Source organism: Thunnus thynnus, chromosome 16 (genome assembly GCF_963924715.1).
Source record: "Thunnus thynnus chromosome 16, fThuThy2.1, whole genome shotgun sequence".
NCBI classification, from domain to species: domain Eukaryota; kingdom Metazoa; phylum Chordata; class Actinopteri; order Scombriformes; family Scombridae; genus Thunnus; species Thunnus thynnus.
The window spans coordinates 23556961-23567249 of NC_089532.1; the positions used below are offsets into that span (position 1 = coordinate 23556961).

Genomic DNA, 10289 nt, shown 5'->3' on the forward strand with positions numbered 1-10289 from the left:
CTTATACCATTGGAAAGCCTGTTTATTTCTCTTTTAAATGGTGCCACATTTGTAAGGAACATGCATTTGTGGGATGAGCAGCAGAGATGAATATGTGGGTTGCATCCATGAAAAATTTGCCAAATCTTCTCTGCCAATGCCAAACAGCTTATTTTGCTGTTGACTCTTGTTTGGTATTTGGTGGATTGGATGATTGAAGTTTGAAGAAACAAGACATATTGGCAATTTAACAATTTATTAATTCAACAAACAGGAGCCTCAGTAGCGTGTGGAAGAACCATACACAGCCACAACAGCCTGGCACCTCCTCCTCATGCTGGTCACCAGCCTGGTCACACACTGCTGTGGGATGGCATCCCATTTTTCAACCAGCATTTGTCACAAGTCAGCCAACATGGTTGTGATGGTCACTCTGGCACAAACAGCACGCCCAAGCTGATCCCACAAGTGTTCAATGGGGTTGAGGTCAGGACTGCTGGTAGGCCATTCCATCCTCTTCACCCCCAAATCCTGGAGGTAGTCTCTGTCCCGCTCTGTGAGGGCGAGCGTTGTCATCTTGGAGGATAGAATTCGGTCCCAGACTGCGGAGATATGGGATTGCCACTGGTTGCAGAATCTCATCTCGATATCTCACTGCCATATCTCACTGAATTCAAAGCCATTTCCAGTCAGCTTTCTCACAGATTCGATGCGTGTTCTGATTTGTAATGAGTTGTGAAAGACAGTTGTGAAAGAACGAAAAAATCTTGCACACTGTTGATCACTTGTACTCACCTAACCATAAACTAGCTGCACTTCAGTAGGTCGACTTGCTAGCGTTAGCACATGGTAAAAAGATGTTTTCTTGTATTTTATCTGAATGAAACTGCTAAAAAGACAGGAGAGCAGTGCTGCATTCACATTGTCCTCTGAAAACAATGATACTCACAGTAATGATGGTAATGGAAATGCTTGGCGGTATTGTTATCATCAGAATGTATCATCACAGCATATATTAAAAAACAGTATACCAGCACATCTCTACAAGGGGGTTGAGGTTTGTTGCCATAGGGGCACTGGTCCTTAGGCCCATCAACCCCCAACCCCGCTAACCTCAGCACCACCACAGGCTCTCAGTCTTGATTTCTAATATCTTTTATAAAGAGTGATCTGACCTGAGGCAGGCTGGATTCATGTAGTGCAATCAGTCACTTAGAAGATTAAATAAAACTGGAGCCTGCAAGACCAGTAAAACACGTATTTTTTCTTGTTTCTTCTCTCTCCCTTATTACACAGTCCCTCTATACTTGGTTATCCAGTCATTGACCTTGTTACAGGCTTGTTAATAGGAACAATAATTGCTCCCTGGTCTAATCCCAGCATTCCATTGGGATTACTGGTTTTAATTTAGCCTGTCTTCCCAATCTTGGCTTTCTAATTGGGAGATTGTGTGAAATAATGAGATAATGGTATACACTATTATAACATCATTATTTAAATAGTCATGGGTTAACAGTCTGAGGCTATGATAACATATACAATGACTGTTCGTATGCTTAATGAGATAAAGTAATTCACAGCACATCCAACAAAATGCCTTAATTAGTCTGGTCTCTTAAAGGATTAAGTATATCCCCTGCAATGTAATTTACATTGTACTGACATGCCATAATGTCATGATTATCCACACTAGTCATAATCAAACAGTGGGCGTGATTGACTGCTTTTGTTTTCTGCAACAAATGAAAAGGTTACTATGGATGAGTACCTGCACTTTTACCAACATTTACTAACTTTTTACAGCAATGGGTGTGACATGGTGCAGATCAGATTGAGTAAAAAAAATATTTTGACATTAAAACCATCTGGTGTCCTGACTGCACAAAGGAGAGGAAACTTGGTCTAATACATAAAGGTACAAAGATAGGAGGATGTAATGGCTAATCTGGGGGTTGTAAAATAAAAGTAATATAAAGTCAAATGTGAGCCTGAACCATTCCTACAGAGCCTTACTTTATGAGAAACTTAAAATCACTGGGTGGTGGACAAAATGGCTCCCTGTAGAGCTCCGTTGGAAATAAATGCAATGAAGAGCATATAATTGTGAGATTCAATGGGACAGGTTTTTATCAAATATAAAAGTGAGCATTTTGTGTCTAATTATAATCCTGAATGACTGATCATGTTTTTATATAGTTGAAGTTGTAGGTCTGTAGCACCTCACTCAAGGGTCTGTTGTTTGTATTTAAACTGTCTCTGGAAAGTGTCACACAGGTCAGAAACCTTGGTGTCTGGACGCTGACCTCACTTTCCAGAGACACATTAGGTTTTTATCCCAGGAGTAAAATGTCATCCATGCTTTTATTTTCAGACAGCTAGACTACTGTAAAGCGCTGCTCACAGGAATACCAAAAAAACATCTTGAACAACTGCAGCTAATCCAGAATGCAGCAGAGAGTTTTAACCAGAAAAAGGAGAATATGAGCAAATAACACCAGTGCTGAGGTTGTTACACTGGTTCCTGTAAATTTTAGAATATATTTTGTAATTTTAACTCTTGTTTTAAACGCACAATATGTAATTTCTGCCACTAGGGGTCTCTCGATCAAAACAATAACAAAAGACGGAGTGTGATGACATTGTGAAGTAGCGTGGGATCATGGGAGTTGTTGTCTTCATTGACAACCAGCTTCTACAGGATAGGATTACTACAGTGCTCATCGTTCAGGATGTTTTTACGGGAGCTGAATTATCCGCAGAGAACTCCAAAACAAATGTGCACAGGGATTAAAATCAGTAAAAAACACTACATAAAGCAGTTTCACAATAAAAATCAGTGTTTCTCTGACACTGTTCGGCAGACAAAGGACATCCAGGAGGGGCTGTTAACCAAGCTGCTGCTAACACTTGCTCAGCTTGTTTCTCTAATAACTTAAGACACAGATGTTCAACATGTTTTTTACCAGGAGCCAAATTATCCAGAGGTCTCCTCCTCTCCAAAACAAATGTACACAGGGATTAAAACCCGTAAAAACACTAAATAAAGCAGTTTCACTAAAAAAATTGGTGTTTCTCTGGCACTGTTTGGCAGAAAGAGAACGTCTGGGAGGGGCTGTTAGCCAAGCTGCTGCTAATGTTTGCTCAGCTTGTTTCTCCGATAACTTAAGATCTAGACGTCCAATGACTAAAATCCTTCATCCAGTTAAAAGATACAGTCAAAAACAACCAAGATCTAAAAGGCTTATCATAAAAATGTGGCTTAAAACTGAATAAAAGTCAACCACAATGGCAACATATTATCTTGTATGCGTATGCTCTTTGGTAGAGGCCATTGTAGCATGCAACCGCAATGCCAACGTATACTTTGGTAGAGGGCTATGACGCCATTGACAGGTGACCACATGAAACAGACCATTACCTCGATTAAAATTACAGATTTCTCTGGGTTTGAAAATTGATGGAAACATTTGGGATAATGTAGGTATACATCTCAACAAAGTATAGGTCTAGTTGTTTTTAGACATTTTAATGCAGAATAGTTACATATTAAAGCCTTAAGGCCCTACATGGTCTGGCACCCCAATATCTCTCTGACATGCTTGTCAGATAGGAACCAGTTAGACCCCTCAGGTCGTCTGCCCTGGGTCTCCACAAAAATTGGCTAAGCTGCTTTTAGATTTTATGCTGCAAGTCGCTGGAACATCTTATCCAATTATGTTATGTGTGTTCCAACACTATCATCTTTTAAAACCAAACGGAAAAAAATCCTTTTTAGCTGCGCCTTTCAGTCGTCTAGTTTGCTGGTCTTTTTTTTAATTCCTATTTTTTTAATGCTTTTTAACTTAGATGTCTTATTATTTTTTTACTGATCAGTTGCTGGTTTTAATTATTATTTTATTTTATTCCTACTTTTTTTAACACGTGTATTATTTATGTGTTTGCTTTAATTGTGTTTACTTATGTCTAGTGTTTTATCTTTTACATTATCCACAGTTTTTGTGGCTGCAACTTCCATGTTAGCTCATGCTCTCACATAGTGCTTCCACCTGGAATGAAATGTGCTGTATAGAAGAAGTTTATACAGTTTCAAGAAAACTGAAAATGTATAAGCTTCATAAAAGTAGAATTTATGGCAGACAAACATTATACAACATTATAACAAGATGGCCATGAGCATATAATGTGTGTTGGCTATGTAAGGTATAATCAACAAGTAGGTGTGTGTGTTAAATGGTTTTAAGGTATGACGTGGTGGTAAAGAAACACCCGACGCAAAGCAGAGGGTGATTCACCTTATTTTGTTGCCTCTTTTGTATTAATCTCATCCTTCTCTTCCTCAATCATTTTAAGCTTTTCAGTTGTCAGTTCCTTGTGCTGTTTTTCACTTGGTTTCTTTCTTTTCTTCTCCATCTCTTTTTCCTTTGCTGCATCCCATTCTTCAAAACGTCATAATGAGTAAGCTTTGACAGCTGTGCTCTTTAATTTTGCTATGGTTACAGGTTGGGTAGCAGATGACTTTAGAATGGTGATTAAACTTGAGCTGAATTACGTGTGCATTAAACAGTTATAACGCACACCTGCCGGCCAATCAGAAAAGAGTATTCACCCAGACCATGGTATAAAAGCTAATATAGACACTTACATTAAACCTCTGATAAATACTTGCAACTATATTCTCGGATTAATTTGATTATCTGGCATGTTTTTATAACACTTGATGTCAAGGTAGAACAATAATTAGCTGACCAGGAATTCCCTTTATTCACAGGATACCATTAAATATTTGTCAGCAAGCTCCTCAAGCATGTTAATTGGAGCAGAGCTAATAAACCCAAAGTTATTGGGGCCAATTTGGACAGGAGGAAAATTAAAGAGATACTGTGTTAATAATTACATAACCCCACCTTGTAAAACAAATCCTATCCAAATAAGGCTTTAGTCTGATTAGATGTGTGCCTTCTTGCCTGGTGCTTCTTTTAAATAAAAGTAAGGCTAATTATATGGTACCATGGTACTAATAATGTGAGATAGACTGAAGGTGGAGGACCTCTTACTATGCATGTCTAAACTCAATCTGCAGTGTTACTTCAGCTACAAACTCCATTCCCCCTGAATCGTTTTCAATATCATTCCTCTTCCTGCTGTATCAAAGCCAACAATGGCACTTTAATTAGTCCCAGAGCTGGGCAACTGTCCCTATCACTATTGGTCAGTATCCTTTCCACTATCAGTCTCCGTCTCTTTCTTCCTATATCTCTGTCTGTCTCATCTATCCAGTTACAATACAATAAGCCTGTGAACTTGGCAGTCAGATTCACTTTTATGCTGATTTCATCATGCAGTCTCTCATTCTGCTATTCTGGAGAGCATGGCTACAGAGACCAACGGCGAGCACAACCTATTCTAACACAGAGAAAAATTAACTGCCATTGTTGGCTTTGATATCGAGGTGAAGGGAAATGATGTTGAAAAGGATTCAGGCGGAATGGAGCCTGAACTCTGACAACCTGTAAGCACAGCAGAGGAGAGGGAGAGAGGAAGAGAGGGAGGCAGAAAGACAGCTTCAAAGCAAAAAATGTTTCTCTGCCTTACAAGTGTTTAATCTCTGTTCTGTGCTATTTATTATGATCCAAGTAGTATTTACACCATCTTGCAAGATATATAACATTAGTGGAACCTTATTAGATGTTTGTAAGACTTTTCTTACAGTGACATTTGCGAGTTTCATAAATGTACACTTTGTTCTCCAACATGACAAATTTATTCAATGTATTTCACTTTATAGGAAATGAATGTTATGATACTGTAACCTTAGTTCTATAAGAACAGGCAGAGCTCTCTACCTATGGGCCCTATGGGTAATACTCTCCTCCAATCACATGCACGCAATCGCCCACTGAAATTTGCATGTACATAGACCGCCAATCAGGATGCGCCTACCGATTACTTGTGTCAAACCATGTATAAAGTAGTGTGTCACTGCCACTCAGTATCCAGAAACCACTTCAGCAGACGGCGTAGGGAGCAGTAGGGTCCATAGGTAGAGGGCACCGCTTGTGCTTATAGAACTAGGGTTACCTTTGTTCTATCTCACACAGGTTCCGCCCTCTACCTGACTGTACAGGTACAGTAGGAGCCAGATGAATGTACACCCTGCCATGACATGTCATCACACTGCCTCACTGAGCCCGACCGGTTATAGATTAGTCGCTGCAACCCTCCTACTACTAACACCGCCCTGCACGCCCCATTCCCCAAGTTATCTTGGATCATGGGAGAATGCAGGCATATAATTGCCCAGGGGTGGGGGGTCAGGTGTTCCACAGCTGTCACACACACCACCCTTTTCACAAGTCCTGAGTCGCACATGCGAGCCCGAACACATTGTCTCCTAACCTCCTGTTAGAGATGTTTCTCGAGAGGTGGGTGAAGACATGTCTGTCTCCAAAGCCCTCATGACAGGAGGAAACAGCTGCTGCATACACTTTAACAGTGGCACTTTAACGGTATACTTTAACAGCCCCTTTTCCACCAGATATTGTAGAAAGGAGAGAACCTCTTCCACTGCACGTTAGAGGGTCCAGTCTCCTTTCCTCACACCAGCGTTGGAATCCCAACCATATAGCAAGCAATGGTGGATCCCACTCTCACTTCTTGGATGGTCTGCACCACCTGTGCAGACAGTCCAGTCCACATCAGCATGTCCCTCTCAGGAGCCAAGCCTGAAAAGGTTGGCCCAATGTGGGTAGCATGCCTATCAAACCTGCCTCTTGGGACAGAGCTCCCCACACTTTGGGAATGGACCAGGGCTGGGCCACCAACATCTAGGTCATCTATGTATGCCACCGCGCCATGCAGCAGTCCGGGATGACCAACAGTCTCTCATGTCTCACTCTCTCCAGCAAAGGGGCTAATGAGATGGAGAGGAGGAAAGGCGTAAAGCAGCCTACTTGGCCATGGCACATGGACGAACGCGTCCACCCCGAGAGGTGGATCATCTTGCGGTGTCAGGGAGAACCAGAGCAGGCAGTGGGTGTTGTTTTGACTGGCAAACAAGTCCACTTCTGCTCTCCCGAACCAGTTCCAAATCTGCTGCATTACCTCAGGGTGCAGCACCCACTCGTCTGCCAGAGGGCCACCTCTTAACATGAGGTTTATGCCCCTGTTCTCCAGACCTGGAATGTGGCTCTCAGAGACAGAAGGTGTTCTGAGGCCTCAACAGGGCTGTGCATCGGACTCAGCCCTGCCTGTTGATGTAGGAAACTGTGGTGTGGTTGTCTGTTCTCACCAACATGTGTCTCCCCTGAACCAGAGTCAGGAAGTGTTGGGGAACCAGGGGCACTGCCAGAAGTTTGAGGAGGTTGATGTGTCAGTTTTCCTCTGCAGGCCACACACTACCTATCACTCTCTCCAAACAGGTGCCCCCCCACCCCATCAGGGGCGCATCTGTGAATACCTATGTAGGAGGTCACTCGACCCAGTGGTGTTCCTGCCAACAGATGCTGTGGGGACCTCCAATAATGCACGTCCTCCTGCACTGATGGGGGAACGTTCAACAGACAGTGCAGGTGCCTCTTGGGAACCACCGCAGGCTGGAAAACCACCGTTGCAGGCAGCACATGTATGCGTGGGCAGGAGCCCCAGTGGAATGACTAGATGGACTGCCGTCATGAGTCCTAATGCCAGCATAACAGTCAAAGCTGTCACTGGCACTCTCCACCACAGTCTGAGGACTGCCTGCTGACTGAGTCAAGCACGACTCCCAGGTACTCCGCCTGCTGGCGTGGCTGGGGGATGCTCCTCTTTCAGTTGACAGTCATTATGGCACTACTGACTTTCCCCGAGCGTAAGTCAGCTTCAACTACTCATTCCAGCCTGGGCCGCAGTCAGGGGAGGGCCGGTGCTGTGGTCTCTCCGTCGAGGTCCAACACACCCAGATTGTTCCCTGTTTTTTATTCCAGCGTGTCTCTATCCTGCATCCTGCTGCCGCCCAGCCAGCCGTGTGAGAAAACAGGAGGTCTGCGAGGGCTTCTTCCGTGGGGGGCATACCGGGACAGCCTGTCTCCTTGTGGCCCTGCACTCTCAGGAAATCGGCAGCAGATTTTCAAAGGTCAGCAAAGTTGCAGAGACAGACGAGAGGTTGTCATCATCCATCGGAGAGACTCAGCTGAGGCGTCTGGTGGCCGTGGCGGGAGGCCAGACGAAGCAGTGAATTCATTTTCACCTCGGAGATCAATCTCGAGCTCCAGTCTGCTCTCATCACAGCAGAGTGAGACATCACACAGCAGGAAATGTTTCCACCATTGCCTGAATAGGAGGGACTGCCCGGCGGTGCGCACAGGGTGGTGGCTACATCATGCCGCTCTCTGAGGCACTCGAAGCGAAAGAGATGCCCAGCAGCAGCGTTGATGAGACCAGGGCATAATGGCAGAAACAAGCTTGTAGCAGCGACTCCAACCACAGAGAGGTAAGATCAGTGAGTTGATTTCACTGTCGCTGAAGAGAAAAGGATAGTGAGTGGCAGCGAGATGCTGCTTTATATATGTTGTGAGACACACATAATCGGTAAGTGTATCCTGATTGGCTGGTTACATACATCAAATTTCAGTGGGCAATTGCATGCATGTGATTGTAGGAGAGTATTACCCATAGAGTCCAGTAGAGGGCGGAGCCTTTGTGAGTTAGAATATGTGTTATATTAAATAGCTAAGTAAAGAATATAATGTACTGAATCAGAGTTTTTGAGAGCCATAAACCCTCCACTAAACCTCTAGATTTGAATAGAATAAGACCAAGAGTCTACAGCCATTCTAGCAGCTCTATGAGGCTGTAGTGAGGAAGAGCAGTGCTTTATGTAAAGTGCTAACATGCTCATAATAATGACTTTTGACTTTAATGACTCAAGTAAATAAATAGACAATTAATATTGTAGGTGAGGTCAAAATGTAGTAATAAGTTTCTCTTGGTAAAAGCAATATTTGAAAGATAATAAGTTTTGTTTTAAAAGTTGTAAGCGAGGTACACATTCTTAACTACAGGGAGACTACAGGGAGGTGTATGAACTAAATGCAGCAGTAACAGTTACTGTCAGAGAGTCAGTATAAGCTGAAACATGCTGGTGTTTAGCAGGTTTAGCCATCATAGTTTAGTGTGTTTGCAGCATTTGCCAATTTGTGCTAAACACCAAGTACAACTGAGGCTAATAGGAAATTTGCATTCAGTAATATCTCTAATGAGCTTGATCTTGACTAAATAATGCCTTAGGCTAATGTTCTTGACTCCACAATGTTTGTTTAACTATGGTTAAACTCTACATGAGAAAAGAAGTTTATTTGACTACATGAAAGTTTAATATTACAATATTATTACTAGTTATATTTATCCAATATGACACAGACAACCTGAAATAGTAAAACACGCACAAAATATACACAAGCCAACACAACCAACTTACTTGCATTAAAATACAAGTAATATTGGGGCTGATTTGAATATTATTAGTTTTGCAGGTATTTGCTTCAAACCAAAGTATTCAACAAATGAAAAATTTGACCTCATGATGGAGCTAGAGAAAGAGTTAAGGGAAGATATTACAATTCATCTTGTGTGGAATACGAACGACTGTACCAAATTTGGCAGTCCATCCAATAGTTCTTTAGATATTTCACAAAAAAGTTGCAAATGTCAGCTTCATGGTGGCAATAGAGGAAAGGTAAGGGGATTATCAAAGTCATTAGAATTCATCGTCTGGAAAATCACTAATGTGACTAAAAGACATTAGACTAAAAGACATAGATTTTGAGTTTGTGGTCACAATATTGACAATAGAATGGCCAAATAATGCATTCTGTGGAGCAGACATGTAAAACATCTTGGTTTTATTAAAGCACACTTAGACAGGAATAGTATTGGCAGAAAACAAACTGAACACCTTCCAGCAGACAGAGAGTCTTTTTTTTTAACAATGTCTTTATAGATTTTTCATTGTACAGATGTCAGCGTTATTGTGCAATATATTACACTGCAAGTTTTTACTTTAACAAACAACACCCCACCCCCACCACATCCCCACACACCCCCACTTTCAATTCTCTCTTATAACATCTCCCTTGCTTTTAGAACCAAAATTTTACAGAGAATTTTTGTATCAGTATTTATTAGACTAATAGGACACATATTCTCACATTTAGCATTAGTTTTATCTGGTTTTGGAAGCAGGATAATCAAAGCCTCTCTCATCGAAGCGGATAGATAACCTTTAATGTAAGATTCCAAATACATTTCGTATAGAGGAATTATCAATTTATGTT

General features: G+C 42.0%; 1 long non-coding RNA gene across 1 annotated transcript; it reads right to left on the bottom strand.

Moving 5' to 3' along the window:
* Window positions 1–218: 218 nt before the first annotated feature.
* LOC137200172 (uncharacterized) lies at window positions 219–3334 on the bottom strand. Its single transcript, XR_010931917.1, has 2 exons — window positions 775–3334; window positions 219–581 (listed from the first exon to the last, which is right to left on the bottom strand). It is a non-coding gene; the product is annotated as an uncharacterized lncRNA (long non-coding RNA).
* Window positions 3335–10289: the final 6955 nt, after the last annotated feature.